This window comes from Nelusetta ayraudi, unplaced genomic scaffold, assembly GCF_046127955.1.
Source record: "Nelusetta ayraudi isolate G7.1 ecotype Tasmania unplaced genomic scaffold, CSIRO-AGI_Nayr_v1 ptg000090l, whole genome shotgun sequence".
Taxonomy (NCBI): domain Eukaryota; kingdom Metazoa; phylum Chordata; class Actinopteri; order Tetraodontiformes; family Monacanthidae; genus Nelusetta; species Nelusetta ayraudi.
Window position 1 is genome coordinate 2,433,520 of NW_027466140.1, and position 20,481 is coordinate 2,454,000.

At 47.9% G+C, this 20,481-nt stretch overlaps 1 protein-coding gene across 2 annotated transcripts in view; it reads left to right on the top strand.

Moving 5' to 3' along the window:
• Positions 1 to 1,170: 1,170 nt before the first annotated feature.
• mid2 (midline 2) overlaps positions 1,171 to 20,481 on the top strand; it is a 124,957-nt gene continuing 105,646 nt past the window's right edge. Inside the window, exon 1 of one of the 2 annotated variants that reach the window (XM_076046366.1) lies at positions 1,171 to 1,493. The gene's annotated coding sequence lies outside the window, so the exon portion shown is untranslated. The remainder of the gene's footprint in view (positions 1,494 to 20,481) is intronic. The other variant, XM_076046365.1, reaches the window with a different exon arrangement.

The window sequence follows — 20,481 nt, forward strand, 5'->3', positions numbered from 1 at the left end:
AGATGCACGGCCCAGGCTGTTCCATCTCCTCGTGTTTGCCGACCCAGACGGCAAATGCGCTGTCCCGCGGACGCAGATGTTTTGCTTTGCCGTCCGTTTTCGTCGCCGTTAAAACGCGTCAAACTCAAGGTGAACAAGTCGTGCGGCTGGAAAGCAGAGGCCGCGGCTGAGGGACAGAAGAGTGCACAAACCGCCTCGGACACGTGCAGCAGGCCAAGGAGGTACTTCAAAGGAAATGAGCATCTGTTTGATGCTGAGGACCACAGGGATTCGCTTCAAATTACCTCCCCTGGTGACACTTGCTGAGAAACTTCCCATGAGCTCTCGTGGGTGTTCACACTGCTTTGTTTTGTTTTTTGTTTTTTTTTATCTTTTTAATCAAGACTCTGCGCTTAGGACTGAGCGAGCGCCCTCACCTGCAAAATTCGACTCAGCTGAACGAGAGCAACTTTCTGTTCTAAAAGCAGTGTTGTTTTCATTGCGGTCGCAACGTTTCTCAGGCGCGTGCCGGATCTGCGCAGCTGCGCTGGTTGCAGCAGCATTGGGGTGGAGGAAAAGAAACATCATCAAAACTAAATTACAGCACTAGCACAATGCAGCTGGGGGAAACTGGTCAACCAAGCAATTTTTTTTTTTTTTTTTCACCAACAGCAATTTTTTTTTCTTCATCTTTTGAGAAAGAGCCGGCTCAGCCCTGCCGTTTAAACTCAGTTTAACTGCCGACAAGCAGATTAAAAGCAAACACTACAAGGAGGTCCAGTGGTAGAATTGCATTCCAGAGTGTTTTCAACAAGGTCACCAAATACATGGCTGGGAAGAAGAGCTTCAGGTGAGGCCATATCATGGACAGCTGTCCTGTAAATCACAGTATGCTTAAATACAGATGTACGTACAGATTAGCTTTAATTACGGGCAAGCAGTTGCATCGCTGCCATCAATTTTGCCTGTTTAATCCTGCGAATTTTCACGAATAAAGACCCCCTAAAGGGGCTTCAATGAGAGCGGCACCTGGAGGCCACTTGGCGACTTGCTTGGCGGGTGGCACTGGAGCAGCTGGGAGCAGCTCTGTCTGAAAGCGATCCCAGCTGCTGCCATGGGAATGGGAGCTATTCCCGTCCCCCGTGGGCTGGTCACGTGTCCTTGGGGAGCGTTCGGGGACCGCGTCGGCAAGGAGAGCGAGCGCACGGCTGCGCGCACAGCCGAGTTGGACAGCGGCATCTCGGGCACGCGTCACTGATCCTCCTCCTTCCGTCGGCGAGTGAAAGACCCGGAGCCGTGGATCGATAGTCCCGTGTCGTGCGCGTCCAACATCACTGCGCGACACGGCCACCCCGCGCTCCTACGCACGGCGTGTGTGTGCGCGCGAGACCGCTCGAGTCACAAAACTTACTTCTCGCGCGCCGCCAAGTGAGATCCTCTCCTTCCTCCGCGGAGCGTCACGCTGCTGCCAGCCAGCCAGAAGTCGACGCACGGAGCTGTCACGGCGATCAGAGGTTGGTTGTGCCTGTGTTTTGTCTTATGCTTGTGGTATTTAGTTTGAAATTATTTGCACGCGGTCGGGAAAACCTTTAAGAGTTTTTGGCTAGGGGGTTTGCGTTGTGAGGCACGAGACGTGTTGCTGGCTAATCATGCAGATCAACTGTTTACAAGACGATGAAAAGGTGTGTGTGTGTGTGTGTGTGTGTGTGTGTGTGTGTGTGTGTGTGTGTGTGTGTGTGTGTGTGTGTGTGTGTGTTCTGGGAAGAGAAAAGAAAGACGTGCCCTCGCGAATGGGTTGTTCTCCGTCGTGCGTTTACGTTGTGTTGATTTATTTATTTATTTTTTCTTGAAAGGCGAAGAGGCAACATCGCAGCTGGAATCGCGCGGAAACTACACAAAGTGTGTGACGTTGCCTCTTCGCGTGGCTGCACCATCGCAGTTCATGCACAAGTGTTTGTTTGGGGATGTGGGAGAGCAACAGCCACACCTCCTGGCTGTCATTGTGTGTGCTGTGCTGCCGGCCAGGTGAGCTTGACCTCGGCTGACACCAAACCACACCCCCGGGGAGGTGGGCGCGAGAGCAAAGGTCAATTAATGCAACAGTGAGTGTCGTACTGAACTGCTCTTTGCAGCCTTTTCAGGGATGCGGCAACATGTTGTGTCAGAGTGTTGCTGTACAGTCAGAACAGCAGATCAGGTGACAGCAGCAGCACTGTGTGTGTGTGTGTGTGTGTGTGTGTGTGTGTGTGTGTGTGTGTGTGTGTGTGTGTGTGTGTGTGTGTGTGTCCGTGGACTGTGAAATGTGCACTGCACCAAAACAAAAAGGAGCAGGGAAGGTAGGTAGGGCCACCCGTGTGAATATACAGGTACTTGACTTTACTGTTAGGGAAGCAGAGGATTCCAACGAATGGTCATCTACAGGCAACACGATGGTGCAGTGCAGGTTATCAGAGTCACCTCACAGCATGAAGATTGCGGGTTCAATCCCTGGGCCTGAAGAGCTGCCTTGTTCTCCCTCAGTATTCCTGACTTAAGTATCTTCTTTATGGCCACTGCTTGTCTTCATTGGGTGAAAGTCTTTCCATCCATCGGTTAAACTCCTGCACGGTTGCCTGTGAAGGTTCTCAGTCGTCCAGGTCATGGTAGTTCTTGGAGATTCAGTTCAGGCGACTGGGCTGGTTTTGGTGTCTTGATGACGTTTCGCTTCTCATCCGAAAGGCTTCTTCACCTCTGAAGAACTCCAGTATGGTTATGTGAATGGACACAGGACACAGTAGTGAGTGTAAAATGGTTGCAACCTCAGGATGTTGTAAGTATATGTATATTTCAAGGTTGAAAAACCTGCATGTTGCTGCTCAAACAAACAGATGCTCGCGCTCCCGAGTCAGACCTCCCTATGAGCATCACGTCCTGATCCCAATCCTTTACTATATGGAGATGAATTTTAATAACGGTACTTCCGCCACTGTCAGGAGGGTGATTTATCATCCTGGTGTCTGTAAAACTGTTTTGTTAACCCAAGATCAGCGCGGTTAATGAGGCGGGCGGCGACCCGCTCAGAAACAGCGCCGCCAGTCGAGTGACTTGAGTCGACGCCCTCATTAATCATGCGTCCAGCGGGTGTTGCCCCGCCTTCTTACATCTCTCTGTTCTGTCTGCCACTGGTGCTACTGGCCGCTGCCTTTGGCTGGACGATAACCATTAAGATGTAACAGTGGCAAGAGCCCCCAACCTCCCTCCCCGACCCTGCATCAACCCCCCATGTCTCCTGAGAAAAGGCAGGCCCTTGGATTCACATACTGACAATAATTATAGCTCTGGCACCAGGGTTGGTATTCTGTGTGGACGCTGCTGCTCCTGCTGCTGCTGCTGAAGCTGCTCTGCCCTCCAAGAACAGGCATCAACGCCAAAATGTGTGGTTTGCTACCTTAACATTTGCTTAACCAAACCTCTTTTGGTGTGTTTTTTGTGCGAGTGAAACGACCTCGGACTCGAGTGAAAGCCCAGCAAATTGTTTCCGAGGGCCAACCAGCAAATTCAGTTCGAAGAGACCCGATTGTATTTATTGAATGCATTCTTTGGACGCTTTTCATGGCTTCCAGTCTGTCTGACGAGAAATGTTAAGCCATGTCATGTTGTTTCAAGCTGCGCTGCTGTACAACTAAACAGAAAGTGGCTTTGCGGTAGCTGGCTGGAAGACGACAAGTCTGGGTTTTTTTGTACGTTTTCATGTACTTTGTGTACACGGAGGCTCCTTGTACATTTTATTGGCTTCCTCTTCACAGATCACTTGGCTAGAAAGGAAAACCACCACTGGGATGTTTCTTTTTGTGCCGGGCATTCTGACAACATGGCCCAGCAAGGTTTTTTTTGTCCTCAGAGTGAGCCACTCTTTCACAGGGGGCCTCTAGAAACAGTGGGAGGGGGGTGGGGGAGTTGTTTCAGCTTTGCTAAAGTTGGATAAAGACTAAAATTCCACTTCCTGTGTTGTGGGCTTTTGATGAGACGCCGTCGTCGTGATTATGTAACGAAGGGAAAGTGGTGGCGTTGGTGGGAAAACACAGAAGCAACAGGTCAGATCTCGACTTGACTCTGTCGCCAGTTGTGTCCTGATAGACGTGCAGTTGTGAAAACCCAGTCTGCTACTCCGGAGATGTTGCCGCAGGAGTCTTTTTTTTTTTAATACATGTAGATTGAATTTTTTAGAAATCCAAATTTGGAACGGCACACAAAGCTTTCTTTGAACTGCCCGCATCATTTTCCACTTCAGCCTCCGTTTCTAAAGCTGAGGCGATGTCTGCAAGCCTTTGAGGAGAGAGGGGGGAAAAAAAATGCAATTTTCTTTTTCACTCTTTTTCCTCTTCATTGTTTTACCTCGGCGGTTATGAGAAACACAATTCAATTTCAGGTGCAGTCGGCTTTGTTCTTGTTTACATATTGCGCCTGCCTGCGATTCCTCACCTGCATTAAAGGGGGAACAAACAGACAATAAAAACGAGGGCATTTATTTTCAGACAAGGTCAACCGAAAAAAAAAAAAAAACATACAAGGCTTATTTCTTAAGCTGCGGCGCCTCCATTTATTTAAGGCCGGCTGTGCTTGTGACTCCAAGTGTGCCCTTCCTGGCCGCTGGAATGTGAGCACCCTCGGGGAGAAACGGGGGCGTTTGTGGGATGAAAAACGTGACAGCGTGACAGGATAACCTCGGGGCTGAGCATGATGCCACCGACGGCGGCACAATGAACAGCGCGGCACGCGTTCCGTGCCATCGCAGCTGGAGCGGCACGTCGCCGCTTCCAATTTGGCAGCGCTGTCACGACATGCCAGTCACTCCCGAGTTCAATATTCAATTTGGCTGGAGCCGCGCCGGGTGAGCTGTGGAAGAGCGGCCGCTGGTCGGTGGTGATTGGCGGTTTGGGCTAATGTGGAGAAGAAAAAAAAATGGTTTGGCCTCTGAAGAGGGAACAAAGAGAAGGATCAGGTTCTTATGTGGTGGTTTTAATGACGCGGCATCAAGACACTTAGGTCACTGTGATGCTGTAAAATTTGATGATACAGTTACATCAATCACATGTGTACATTGACTTTGTATGTGTTCTTGAGGCGTCTGTACCTTTTACATTAATTAGAAAAAGCAAGTGAGAGTATGGAGCGTTGTGGTCAGAAGAATCATGCTGTTTGATTAAAAAAATCTGTGCACAGGGAAGATGGACGTTTGCTCAAACTACAGCTCATGTTTTACTTAGCCTTTTCATCGAACTAAATTCATTATGTTTGTATAATAGGAACTGGCCAGGAAGTTAACCTGCTTTTAGGAGCCGGCTTTCCTATTTTATCTCAGCCAGTGTGTCCAAGTCTCTTCAGATGGGCAGAGCTAGACAACCTTTGTTATGGCCAGGTGGCCTCGTGCTCCTTTCTCATGTGTTTGTATAGGATTTGAAAGAGCAGTCAAACAGGTTAGCTAGTGTAAAGACAGTTTTGTTTCACTTTTCAACTGTTGTTTGCCTCAACCTTGGGTCTGTTTTTTTTTAACCACTTCTTCTTCTGTTACAGATTTGTCCTGGTCACCCTCTGGGTCAAAGCTCACATTGGGGAATTGTGGTGCACGCAGAGTGGAAATTCAGTCTGGCTCTGGTCTGAGGTGTTTACATGCAGGAGAAATATGAGTTAACCATTTTTTTAAGATTGTTTACATCCCATTTTGTAGGATCTCATCGAGACAAACAGATTTACAAGTCCTGTTCAGTGTTTCACCTCAATAAGCACATTTTTTTTCAACCCCCCACCACCACCAAGACCGCCGCCGCCGTGCAAACACACTGACGCAGCTTATTACATCGCTGCCGTGACGGTCCGTCAAGCTGTCACTCTCTAGCTGAGTCCGCAAAACAAATGCTCTCGGTGCTGCGTGCAAACAAGCCGGCGTGGGTGGGGATTGAGAGTGGGAGAGCGCCGAGGGGAGCCGATCCCCGGCCGTCATCTCGTGGCACGACGAGACTCTCCAGCAGGTATCTGGACCTTGCTGCTGGGCGAGTTCCTGGCTGAGCGCTGGACCGAGCTGTCAGTCAGATTAGTGTTGTGAGCCGTGAGGGAGGTGGAGGGAGAGTGCATCCCTGTAACCAAAGGGGTGGACCGGGGATGCGGAGGAGGGGGTAAATCCCACAACACTTAGCACAAACACACACACACACACACACACACCACACACCATGCATATGGACAGGCCCGGCGGAAGGATGGAAGGAAGAGATCAAGTCAGGTCATGGGAGGAGGCTCTTCTCAAATAAATTCCTCCTTGGGGAGAACTGCTGCCTCCGCTCTGCCCTTCATGCACATGTGAAAGCATTTACCCTGCAACACACACACACACACACACACACGCACACACACGCACACAGAGTCAGAAACTCCTCACTGTACCCTCCTCCAAAGGGGGTCGGCCACGAGGCCGACAAAATGGATGGCTGTCCGTGTGTGTTTACGGGTCAGCGACGCTAACGTCGAGTGCACTTTACGTCTGCGGGAAAGTAAATACATCTGAGCCGCAACGTGAGCTGCTAAGGATTTTCCTTTCTGTGACAAATCAAAGAGCTCCGGTCTCCATCCGTCACGAGGAAGTCCAAAACGCCACAGCGAGCTGTGAAAAATGATCACTGCCGACATTGGTCAAAGTGCGGGAGCCTGGTCGTCGCTCAGTCACTCTGCTAATGAATGAATCGATGATTGCCGCTCCAGAATATATCACTTTTTAATCTAATTAGCGCTCTTTTATCAGCAACTGTCACGCTGTCGGCAATCAATCCCCCAGCCTGTGGTTTGGGGTCACATCCATAATATTTTTAATCTATTGTATTGGGAAGCCGTTTGTTATGGTCGTTAACAAATGGGGGCATTTCTGAGATTGGATCATTAAGCAGCAGCCTTGTAAACTATCTTGTGTTGGTACTTTTGATGTAATAGCATAACAAGTTTTTTTTCCCTTTTTTTTTTTTTACACATTTCATTTACTGTGTGTTACTTCACTTACATCTGACGTTTAGGCTCATACGTGGTGCATGCATGCAAAATTACTCTATTTGATATATTTTGATATTTTTTCAAAAACGTTTTCAGCATTTGTACAAACTAAAGTCAGTATTCTAAATTATTCTGGTGGCCACAGCTGGCTTGGAAATTTAAATTAAATTGCATTTAGGGTTAAGAATCCAGACAAACAATCCAAGATAATCAGCCTCCTTCAATCTAATCCAAGCAGTCCATATTATTGACCGTGGTTCTTTAATCCCCTGTTTTGTGACTGCTTTGGTCAAATCTTGTTTGTCATGGAATTATCCACTTTTAATTGCTTGTCGCTATTTATTTCTTGATGAAGAGGTGATTCAATTGTAGACATGCAAATCTCTGCAAATTATCTGGTCAAAACTTTGCAGCACCTGGCAGCACATCTGATTTGCTGGCCACTTGAAGGTGCTTCAGACCCAGTGGTTGAGAATAGCTGCGCTGAAAAGATAAAATTGTTCTCTAAATGAACACCACGTCCATTACCAAGCAGGGATATCTTCCATTTAGCCCAGAACAAGGCTTGGCATAGTAATCTGTGTAGTCCTCACCACATTGTTACGTCAGCAAGTGGAAAAAACAGAGAGGTGAGAGGCAGATAACTGAAGGCAGTAGGTGTAGCTTGTGCCTAACTGAGTTTTCCAGCGCTGCAGTTTACTGAGGCTGTGCTGCTCAGTGGGACCGGTTTTAAATATCCTGAACTATCTAAAATGCATCTACCCAGGGGGTGTTACGCAGCTTCAAGGAACTCATACCACAAAGGTCGTGCTGACCTTCTGCGCTATATTGAAGGGGCTGCAAATGATATTCATCTTACCACACTTCAAAAAAAACAACATTTTCTTTGCCGTGTACCCAACAAGTGCCGTCATGAATGTGAAAGTAGAAAGTGATCCCTCAGTGTGTGTCGTTCTCCTGTTTACTGCTTTTATGATAATATTAATTGAATGCAAATCCTTTCTTCCTCCTTGCCCGCACAACTCTTACGCCACCACTGTGCTGATAAACCCAGAACAGCTGCTCAAAGCTACCGTCAACATAGCCTGCTAAAGTGCTAGCCTAGGCCGTCATTTCCTGAGTACAGGCGAGGTACCAAGTGGAATGTACCGTAATGGTATTATGTACTCACCTAAAATTGTCCACATAAACAGTAATTGTCATGTCCAATCTATTAAGTCCTTGTTTGCGTAAAACTCACAACACTGGAGGCCGGTGAGGACATGCAGGAAGCCGGTTTGTTTTGGTCTGCCTGCGGAGCAAAACAAACAAAAAAATGGTGAGAACCCGAGACAGATGATACAACATACATTCAAAAACACTCCGCCAGATGCCATTGGGTAGTTAATATCAGTCTGAGCTAACCTTGTAGGGTTAAGTAGTCATGTCGTACTTCACATTTACAGCCAAGAACACCACCTTTGCTTTTTTCTCTATCTGCACCCTTGACCAATCCCAATGTCAGCACCAATGCGCTTTCCCTCCAGCTAGAGACAAAAGTCTAACACAAAGGGGTCGTCTGACATCACTGCAACCTGGGCAACGTGCCCGGGCCCACCACAAAAAGTTCTTGTCAGGTCTTGTTCGTGCTTTCCCTGGCACGCTCAGCAGGAGGCTTGGAAGCAGCCGTGCCCAAACAAGGAAGTGTTAGTCCTGTATAATGAGTATTTGAGCCTTTGGTTTGAAACCAGTGGTTGGTGCTGGATATTGAAATAGAAAAGCTGACATGATGGTCACAGTTCATCTGGTGTCTGTGGATAAAAATAACAGGTATTTTAATGATGTGGACTCAACTGTCCGTGAATGTGAGATGTTGTGAACTGATATTGTCAATATGATGGTGGTTTTTGAGGGGTTTTTCTCCTGTTTTTCTGTTTGCAAACCATCCATCCATCTATTCTCTATCACAGCTTCTCCTGCACTCTGGGTGGTCGGGGTGCTGGACCAGTTGGTTGAGAGGAAAGGGGCCATGGTACAAAACAATTGTGCCTACTGTGAAAACACTCTTGCTGCTCCCTGTTTCATTTCAGCATTTATCTAGTCTCACTTCCTGTCTTTGTTCTCTTCTAGCCATTGTGACTCTTATGACTAGTCTGTGTCTCGTCAACTAGCCCCTTCCCCACTGGGCCTTGCCGTGCCTTTCCGTGCCTTTCCTTTTGTTCCTCCAGGCTCTCCTGTTACTCAGTATTTTGGACTTAACTTGAGTGTTCTAAATATCTTTGCCTTTTAGGACTCTTATTTTATGACATCCCCGCTTCCGTCATCCACAAAAACCCTTTTCATGTTTTCCTATGAAATAAACATTGCTGAAAAGAGCCTCTCGCTGTGATTGTTGCCTGACTTTTGGTTCTGCCTATTTCTGGTGATCTTGACAAAAAAATGAAAAATAAATAAATAACAGTGGTTCTCAGATCAGGTCGAACGGTCTCCTCTAATAACCTCTTCTGTAATTGCGCTGCAGGAGATGAGATCAGAATCGCGCAGCCGTTCTGGCTTTGCATCGAAAGTGAGGAAAGTGCTGATCGGATCGTGCGCCGGGGCGTCTGGGCTGGGGGGTCGGTGGGGGGGGGGTTACGGCGGCCAGTCTGGGGTTTGAGCCGGAGCCCAATCGAAGATGGCAGCGACCTCGGCTCGTCCTCCGCTCGACACTGGTCTGATCGCGGCAGGGCGGCGGACGCCAGCGCGCCGGCCGTATCGCCTCGACTCAATTCACGCTGATAAATTGCTCCTAACCTCGCGCTAACTGGATGACCTCGGCCGCCAAACTGCAGTGTAAGGACTTCCGCGTACATGCATAAGCATATTCGATTCTCCCTCCCTTCCTCCCTTCTCTCTCTCCCCTCGACTGCTTCTTGTGTACCTCTTTTTTTTCTCCCCCGGATTGATTCGACACACTCGCGCACGCCCACATGTGCAAAAATGATCTCCATCTTCCCTTTGTAGTTTCTAATCGTTTCCCCGGCAGCCCTCGCTCCCTTCCCGCCTCCCCCCCCTCACTCGCTGCCACCGGTCTGCGGGCGGATTATCTGAAGCGTGTCCTCTGCCGCCTTGATTGGATTGCTAACTGTTTGGTTTGCGGGGAACGGGAAAACATTATTTGCCGCAAAAACATACTGAGAGAAATACCAGGACGGTCTATTTTTTCGGGCGACCTTGATGTTTTTCTTTGCCTCAGCCAACAGAGTAACATAATGACCAATAGTTACCTTTTCACCCACCATCTTTTACAATCACGCTGGCACCCGAAGGCTGCTGTAATTACCGTGTACATCCGTGGATAATGACCCGTGTTCCATTTTTAAAGGATGTCTAGGTGTAGGTGTGATGCCAGAATGTGCCTCTGTTTGACTTGATTGCAATCTGCAGCCTGAGCTCCCTGTTTGCACTGCACGTAATCAAACGGCTTCACGTGCTTGATTGTGGCTCCACTGTATTCGCGGGGACTAATTTAAATTCTCTTTTTGCTGCTCTGTTATCTCTATATGTATATAATCCAGTTCCTTTAAACACCACCCGCCAGCCAACCGCTGCATTTCCATTACATAGATTGGCCTGATTAGAGTCCGAAGGGCTGCCTAGTTGGATATTTTTGTGATTAAACTGTAAGTATTGGAACCTTTAATGCCAAGGTAATGGATTCCTTTGAGACCCAGTCGGGCGCCAGTCCGTAGCTGGCGCAGAAATCTGGACTACAGACTCCAATCGCCATTCAAATTCATTGAGCCTCCTCCAGAGAACCGCAGTCAGGGAGTGTGTACCGGTTATTGACCCGGCGTGTCGCCAACAGCCAATAAAAAAAAGAGGACACAGGAAATGGCTTCAGAGGACGACAGGACGTAGCGGCAATGTCAAACATCAGTAGATGTATGAGTCCAAACTGTGACTCCTCCACGACTCGTTCTGGATTTCCACTGCAGCGAGATGTACACTGTCACAATTTAAGTTCATGCCAGCTGGGTTAACCCGCGATCACTCGTCTGGCTCGGGGACTGGTGGCTCGCCTGCAGCCGTGCTAGCAGGAACTGACAAGGTTTCTTCAACCAGTCTTCTCTTGCTCTCCGAGGCTGGATGAGCTCCAGCATTCTGTTCCTCCTCCTCCTCCACCACCAGCACCACCATCACCACCACCAGCAGCACCACCAGAGTCCCCCCTTTCAAAAGAAAAGACTTGCACTGTTGCGTCATGGCTTTTCTTCAGCCCCGGCGCTTGAATTCCCTGAGCTAAAAGAGAGAGAGGGGAAGCTCGAACAAAAGCCAAACCTGTGCTGGCCAGGCACTCTAGGAAAAAAAAAAAAAAAAAAACTGCAGGCAGGCGTCAGCCCTGTCACCTCTTCGTCACCCCCTGCATTCTGTGGCCGTCCATTCTGGGGATGTGATCTAAGATTAAAAAAAAAAAAAAAAATCTCTTTTCATTCAGCCGCTGTCCTTGTGTATGTGGTTATCAGATGAACGTCATGCAGCGGGCTGCAAGCAGGCAGTGCTGAAATACAAATCTATGGCGAGGATAATTCCGTTTGAAAGGGTTGAGATAATGAAGTCGAGGCCTTGCACTGAAGTTTTTATCTCGGTCCTGCGGCCTGTGTGACCGCCGGTGAATCTGTTAAAGGTTATTTTCCCCGTCAAGAGTCTTTGATATCCTGAAAAAAAGCAGATTTTACAAACTCTTGTTCTGTTGGGACAAGCTGCCTAGATCCCACTGTCTGTTGATATTGTTAGATAAATGATGACAACCCAATCTGGTGCCAATATAGTTCCCTTGAAAAGAAGAACCACATTACTGCCGCTTGATAGATTCACTCTTTGTGCATTCAAGCTGTAGTTTTCTGCATTAAACCAAACATCTGCTCCTTCATTACTGAAGAAATGTAGAAATAAAAACATTTTTAACTCATGGTCGGCAGGCTTGGCAGATCTTAAAGCCGTTGGTTATTGATTTAGTTTCAAAGAGAAATGCTGTGGATATGCAGGTTCTGTGCTTCTTGTCTTAACTTTTCACACACAGCCTCTGTTCAGTTCTTCTGTACTCCCAAATTGAAAAGACACACAGGCTCCTTCCCCAGGGCGGTTTGTTGTATAATTGTCCTTTGAGCTCATCCAATGCTTCAAACTACAAATTTACATTGTCGGGGTGTGACGCTCTAAATATCCTTGTACGTGTTTGCCCGGTGGCCAAAGTCCTGCGTGACTGATTTCCTCCCCGGCTGATGAAGTTCGGATAAGAATGGGCTGAACGGTGTGGACATCAGCACCGTGTACAGACCACTGGGGGTGGGGGTGGGGTGGGGGGGAGGGTAGGGGATGATAGAACCGTGCACGGCAAAGGCAGGCAGGTGCTACCGCGCAGTCTGCACGAGCAAGGTTGCCGCCCAATGGAAAATTCAGCTCGTCCGCTGCTCTGCGCACGTGCTGCGCATCAACAAGTGTTGCGTGGCGGATTGTATCAAGTCATCAGTCCTACGGCTTCCCGCTGAGTGACGGCGCCGCGAAGAGGAAAGGACAGCGCATCGAGCCCCGAGGTCCGCGTCTCTCCTGGGGGGGCTTGTCTGTGTCTCACGGAGACAAAGACACCAGGAGAGACGGACGTGGAGTTTTACCGCGTTTGCTCGGGTGATTATCCAGTCAAAGTTGTGAAAAACAGAGGGAGGCCCCGCACGGCATTCAGATGAGGAGTCAAAGCGGAAGACTCGCCACCTGAGGTCAGCTGCAACCGGGGACGAACACCAGGCCCCAGCAGACGGCAGCATTTTCTCCCCGCCACCACCAAACGATTTCTTTGAGGTGAGCAAATCTGCTGTTTTGCTAGTTTTGAAGAAGGTCGTGACCTTGGCTGATTCACAGCATTGACTTGACGTCGCCACGAGGCTGCCTGTGTGATTCACTTTTTTTTTTTTTTTTTTTACATTTTAATCTTCAAATTAAACGTGAACTTTCAAGGTCCCGGGGCGAGAGGCTGGCAGGCAGTGGGCCCAAGTTCTTAATTTATCCCTGGCTTGACGCCGCCTCCTGGCTGCAGCAGCAAATCAGTTTTACTGATCTGAGAACATTTGGGTCGCTCGGATCGCATCCCTGAAATTTAGCTCGTCCATCTTGCCAACCTCCGAGACAGAGGCTGCTGCTGAAGAGATGGGGGTGGCTGGCATTCCATCAGCGCTGGATGGAAACAGAGCAAAGATCAGCACTAAAGTCTTTGCCTGGTGGACCACCACCGTTTCTCTCATTGCTAATTGGCCTTAGCAAAACTCCTTTCAACAATACGGGGGGGTAGCAGCCGTCCATTGGCTGGTGATGCACAGCTCATGGGCACCTTGCAGTTGAAGATCAATCACCTTCCTACCTTTTTTTTTTTAAGCAGATCGATCTATGAAAAACTGATTTGTGAAACTGGTGAATGTATCGTTCCTGGAACCACAGTGAGAAAATACAGCAGCTGTAAAAGGGGAGAACACGGCCTCGGAATTTGCATTTCTAATTCCCTTCCTTCCTGCAGTGTTGGCAAGTAAATCTCAAGTTAAGACTTGACAGATTAACCACCACTAGTGCATAAATCATCTTTGATATTCTTTGCGCGAACAGTGTGCGGCGTTTTCCGAGAATCACACGCATCAGCTCAACAGAATTCAGCCTGACAGGAATCCCCCCCCCCCACACACAGTTTTTCTTCTTCTGCTTGCACTTCTTGCAGCTTTTTCAGCCGTATGATTGATGCAATATTTAGATATGTTTCAAAACACATCCACTTTCTTCCAAATCCACTTTTTGAAACATGTTTTGCTACTTTTCGCCAACGGAATGAAAATATTCCCAGGTGTCCCGAGTTACTTTTATTCCGGAGTCAGAATCGAGTTTTTGTGTTTACCAATCAGTGTCAACCCACTAGAGATGCGGACCTTTTCTCTGTCTTTTCACACTTGTGACAAGAGAGATGCTCATAAATAATGAGCATTTAGAAGAAAAACATCTCTTGTGGGAAACGGCACCGCTGAGGCCGTCACATGGCTTGGACCTTGCAGCTAAAAAACAACAGCAAAACAAACAAACAAATCTTGCCCAAAAATCATAACAGGGGTTCTATCTCGAGAATTAAACAGAGAGTGTTTAGTTCTATGGAAACTTTGTGACCTATTTTAGGTTGTGGTTTATGTTTGAAGAGACGCCAGCGTGTGAAGCAAAAATGTCTTTTGCGTCTTTATTTGAAAGAGAAAACAACGTCAAGTTAGTTTTCAGCACTTTAATGAGCAGTTTTTTGTCAACATGAACACGTAACACTAACAGTACTGAAACTCAGCATATATTTTGTATTTTTTAAATACAAAATGTGCAGGGCTGTATGGTTCAGAGATGGTGGCGCTGAGGAAAAGACAGCAGGCAGAGCTGGAGGTTGAGATGCTCTTCAGCCGTGACCAGGATGTACAAGATCAGGGATGAGGACACAATCAGAGGGACAGAGCATGTAGGATGTTTTGAAGATAAGACCAGAGAGGGCAGACTGAGATGGTTTGGACACGATGGTCTGGGACAGTTAAGTATATCCGTAGAAGAATGCTGAAGTTGGAACCGGCAGGCCAGGACAGAGGAAAACCAAAGAGGAAATTTGTAAAGTTTGTATGTGTAACAGAAGATGCAGGAGACGGATTTCGATATTGTATATATTCACTAAACTTACCAAATTCAAAGTCTGTGTTCAAGGCCACTTGGCAAACTTGAGTGACGTCTCAAAATCTCAAAATCAAGTGAAGGGGAAAAAAAAAAGCTAAGCCAAGCGGGGAGCAACTTCTGCAGCAGAGCAGGGAGGACATTGTGGAACCTCTGGTAAACATGTTCAGTTTGTGCTGTTGCAGTGAAGCAGAGGGCAGTCTGCTGCAAACAGCCCCTGTCAGGTGCAGTGTACCGAGTTCCAGCGAGCAACAGCAAGAAGTTCATACTGCTGTGGAACAGATCAGCAGCAGCCCACCAGCTCTGCTGCTGCTGCTGCTGCTGATGATCCGGTTTCCTCCTGCGCACCTATAGGTGACATGGTTATGCAAATCCTCTGTTTACTGTCCGCCGTGGAGTGCAACAAATTTGTGTGGGCACGGATGCCTGGATCCGTGCGCCATCAGCGGAAATGCGCTCAAATCCCAAATGTGGGCTGCTGTAAACACTTTCCTGCAAGCACTGTAACCCACAAAATAGCTCAAGTCAAGGAAACCTCAATTTCCGGCTTCCAGCCTTTTAATTATGGGCTATGGGAAAACATTTTAAATAATTTAACCAGTAAGCTGATGCTAATGTTGTTTTGTTTTTTTAAACTGTCATTGAAAAATGTAAATTTAGCTCAAATCATCATCACGGCTTCTTTTCCTCTTCCCCCTCCCTCAGCCGTCTCCTTTGACTTGAACATTTCAGGAGCTATTAGCAGGATTGTTTTCGCCCATTAATGAGCCGCAGCCTCGTGTGAAGTATGTTTACTCCTTTACAAATCTATGGAAAATGCATTTAAAATGACATCTGCCACAGCTGCTAATTGAAAGCATATGGAAAAGTCCACATATAGGAATGTATGTGTGTACTGTGCATGAAGGCTCAGCCCTCAGCTTTTTTTTGTGTCTTCTAACAGCAGACACTAGATGGCACTGTAGATACACAGTGACGGTGAAAGTCGCCTCTGTTTCCCTCCGTCACTCTTTCACACCACACTTTTTATTTAACACATTTTTTTTTTTACGTGCGAAGGAAGACAGAAAATATGTAATTGTCAGATTTTTTTTTTTTTTTTTGCACAGAAAGGAAATTAGAATCAGTAATGATGCGTGTGCGCGTCGCACCGTTCTCAAACTCCTGTTTCCATTTCCCATTTTAATGACCTGCTGCGTCACCAGGGTTGCTGCTTCAATACATTTTCCCGGGTCAGGTGAGGTGAGAGTTTTTCTTTGCGCCCGCGCTGGGTGTTCAGAACGTTGTTGGCTGTAAATCTCTCAAGTCCTTCGGCGGGAACAGGCCGCCCCTTCACAGTTGTGCATTTTCATGCCACGTGAATAATCCGTGGCGTGTTTGGGATTAGTCCTGCGCTGCACCGAGAGGACGGACGCCTCCCCGCCCCCTCCAAACATCTCCACCTCCTCGCCGTCTTCATCTCTTCATTCTGATCCGACTCCGTCCCCCCCCACCCCCCCAGTGCTATCCGCATTCCTTGTCACCTCCCTCTGTTTCTCCTCTCTCGCCCCTCCCACCCCATTTGCCATATGCTCCCCCTCGGTAACGATCGATGCAGTCTAGCAGATCCTGACTCGACTCGGCCGCCTGCATTCTTGGCTTTAATTCCTTTGTTTTGCTGGGTTTTGCTTCATTGTTGTTGTTTTTTTTTTTCTTAAATTGCTCCCCAGCCAAAGTGTTCAACGAGCTGAACGTTACATTATGGATTTGTGCCAAAACGGCCACTGGGCTTGTTGGAAGCGCCGGAAGATGCTGCACCCATTCCCCCACCCCACCCAAAAAAAAAAATACAGAAAACAAGCTGCAGAATTGTCGCCACAAAGAACCAAGTCAAACGTTTTGCAGCAACAAAAGTAGCATTCATACAGAAAAGAGGGGCTGCTTTGTGAAGCGTGGAAAAGTGGCTCCAAACAGCAACGGGGCAAAATGGTTGAAAAATAAGTGCACGTATGTGTGTGCGCAAGTGTGTGTGTGTGTGTGTGTGTGTGTGTGTGTGTGTGTGTGTGTGTGTGTGTGTGTGTGTGTGTGTGTGTGTGTGTTTTCATACTTTGTTTTTTATTAGACTCGTTCAACTGTATTCTTAGCGTCACAACAACAGGATGTTATTTGCTCCCTCGGCAGGCACTCTGTTGAGAGCTCCTCTTTTCAAAACACCGGAAATAACGTGGATTACTGGATTGTAAGTGTGGCACGCGCACCTCCAGTTAGAGTTCAAGTGAAAATGTCCATTGCAACAGCACAGTCAGTTGAGGCCGGAGTGATCGAGGTCCGCACAGACACCTGTGGCCCTGCAGAGTTCTTGGGGACTGTTCTCTGTGAACCTTCGGGCTGGGACGATATTTTTTTTTTGGATGCCGATTCAGTTTAAGTTGCGATTCTACGATATTGCAGATTTTTTTACACACCGGTAAAACAGTTGAATGGTTATGATTATGAATGGAATGTTTGCGAAGCAGAGTTGAAGATTTCGCCCTCTGCTGGAGAAAAGTGGCAACTTTTTCCAACCCTGCTCAACAGACTAAAAGGAAACATTTGAATTTGAACAACAACAAAAAAAAAACGATTTTTGAATTAAAAAAATGTATTTAAAAATTGTAAAACAAAAAATTGCGATACTTATGATGAATTGATTTTTTTTTCTGCCACCCCTTGGAGGTGGTTGTGACTTTATGAACATACCAGTAGATCAGAAGTGGCCAACAGTCATCTTCAGTTTAAAGTGACCTCAGTCTCGCTATTAGTCTGAACATTATACCTCATAAAGTGTCCACTGGTGTCGGGTGACATTAGTCAGCTGATGTTTCATAGCTCGAGACCTTGAAATGCTTGCTAATGTCTGATTGATCCGCCCTGTTTGTCCTTCCCAAAATGTTGCCTCCTCATCAGCGGGCGATGAGCGCACTCATCACTCACAGATGAAGCTCCGTCGGCCGTGTTTGTACACTAATTAGAGCACTTCATGGCGGAGGAGAGCGTGCGTGCGTAGTGTGATGACGCCCTTTGAGCCCACAACAAGGCTGCCGGAAAAACACAGGCGCTGCTTATCCACTCGCCACACAATGAAGAAAACAAGTAATTGATTTTTTTCCCCCTTTCTTTGTACTTCAGTCGGGGCAGCTTCGCGGAGGAAAGAAAAAAAAAAAAAGCGCCACGCTGCTGTGATCAGTGGAGAGGCCTCGTCGCGAGGAGTCGAGCCGCTCAGCCAGACTGCTTTTTAGAAGCTGGCTGAGAGCAGCTGCTCGCTCCCGTGTTCGGCGGCGAAGTTGCTGCAGATGCTCCGAGGATGAGAGCTCTGGGAAAAGTTCTCAAAAGTGAGGGCCGCAAAGCGACGTTGGCCTCTCGGCAGGCGGCATGCAAATAAAAAAAAATCACAGCGCTGATGAGATGGTTTGAATTGAAAGTGCGTGTGTGCCGTTTGTGCTATTTGTGTGAGTCATGCTTCTGCTGCTGCTGCTGCTGCTGCTGGTGCTGCTGCTGCTGCTGCTGCTGCTGCTGCTGCTGCTGCTGCTGCTACGTGGCCTAGTTAGCGCACGTAACAAAGATGTGAAAAAAATACCCTGATTAAACTTAGATAATCGTGTTTTGCGCTGCAGCAGCATCCAGGCGCACAGGCACTAAGAGTGAGCCAGTGAAAGCTGTACAGCTGCAGAGTCTTGATGTCCAGCTGTCCAGCTGCGTGAGTGGTGCCCAGTCGGAGGCTCCCGGAGCTGCGGCAGTCGTGGGGACCGACTTTAATGTTTTATCAGTTGAAGATACTTTTCTCAGCGTGACCTGCCGGTTGAGTTCTGAGCGTCTGATGCGCAGAATAAAAGCCTGTTTGGACTGAGAGCCTCTCTGTGCACGCAGAGCGCACATGCACTGCACGTGTGCAGGGGCCACTTTGGACTGGCCAGAGCTCTCTTGCTGCTGCGCCGCTCAGAAGGCTCTTTGATAGCGCACGTAAGATCTGGGTGCTCCGGCTGTTTGGCTCCGACTGCTGCTGCTTCTGCTGCTGCGGAAAAACAGACCATTTATTCATGTCGCTTCCCGGAAACCGAGCTCCCTGACATTCCTCAACGAACACGAACTGAGGCTGAATTCTGTCACCAGAGGCTGGAGGAAAAGGGGAAGTGGTGGTGGTCGGGGGGGTGCATGTGAGCCAGAGAGCTTTCAAATGTGGCGAATTTCTATGAACGCCGCCCCCACACCCTTCTCTGGGTGTGTGTGTGTGTGTGTGTGTGTGTGTGTGTGTGTGTGTGCGTGTGCTCGGGTCTCTCTTTGTCCCTCCGTGAGCGTGCATGTGCACTTGTGGCACGGCCTCACCCTGGGGGAAACCACCCGGCAGATACGAGGCGGCCGTCTCTCTCTCTGTAAAACTTTGTTCTTCACAAAGGCTCCTCTTCACCCGCGGCCCTTCAGAGGCTTGAGCGGTCGCGGCGCCCTCGCTTTGACTCATGGGAACCGGGTTCAGTGTTGACTCGTCCGGCTCGTGTTTCCGCCACTGTAAAACGCCGCGCTGTAGACAGACGGTGCGTGTGTCTGCGAAGCCATTGAAGGTCGTTTTTCTTTCAATGTCAATGGCTGCACATGCCTAAGGGAGAATAGCATCAGATCCAGGGATGAGACCGATGATATGATACAGTATCGATATCCGGGCCCGATATGGTGAGGGCGCATCCCACAATGCAACAAGTTTAAATATCTGCTGGAGTTTCATGCAAAGGAACACCAGGGAGTTTGAAGACATGAACCAGTTGCTCGGGAAAAGCGTATCGGAATCAGATCGGAAATGAAAAAATGCGGATCGCCGCATCCCTAATCAGATCAGCCCGTTGGTCTAATCCACTCTGTATAATTATGACGGTCACGTTATGCTGTTGTGACTTTTTCCTGAACCCAAAAGTCCAAGTCCAATTTAGAGATGCTCCTATTGATGTGTGGCCACAGCAACTTCTCGAAGACCATCTGACTCCAGAGCTCCGCTGTTGGAGCCGCTTCTGCAGGCTGTCCTCTCAGGACAGGAAACACCAGCATCAAACACACTTTCAAAATAAAATCACCCTAGCAAAGGAATCTTTTTTTGTTCTGAAGCAGAAATATGGGATACTAGATATATTTTTTACACATTGTCAACAAACACAGCAGGTTGGAACAGTGAACAGTTGGCTTTTTTTTGGCTTGTCTGGAAACTAAAGAACACAGAGTTATCTCTGTGATCTGTAGTTTCTCCAAGGAACATCCACATTTCTCCAGTGCCGGCAGACATGAAGTTTAATTTCTGCGAGATTCCTTTATCAAGTTTGTAGGGATCCAAACTGGTGTTATCGCTCTAAATCCTCTCGCTCTGCCACTTCATCCCTACATCTCATCTTCGCTCCTCTTCGTTTTTCAAGAATCTGTTCCACCGCTGTTCTGCAGTCATGGATAACCTCCTGGGCTCTTCACAGTCATAAGGCAAAGAGGAAAGAGAGGCTGGCTTCCTTGAGCAGAACCCTTGCAGCATCACAAACGTGCAAGCTCAACCTTTTTTTGGGGGGGGATAAAGTTAACGAGTCACTTGTTACATCTGCTTGTTGCTGAGAAATCAGGTTTTGCTTTTAAAATTTTCTTTTTGTTTCCCGACACTATGACACTGAAACACGCCTAAAAATATGCTTGCGCACCTTTGCACAAAGGCGGCCATCTGTAAACTCACCTCAATCCTTCCCCTATTTAGTGCCCTCCTCTTTTTATCTCCTTCTTTGAATCTGGCTGCAGCTGTTTCCTTAATACCAA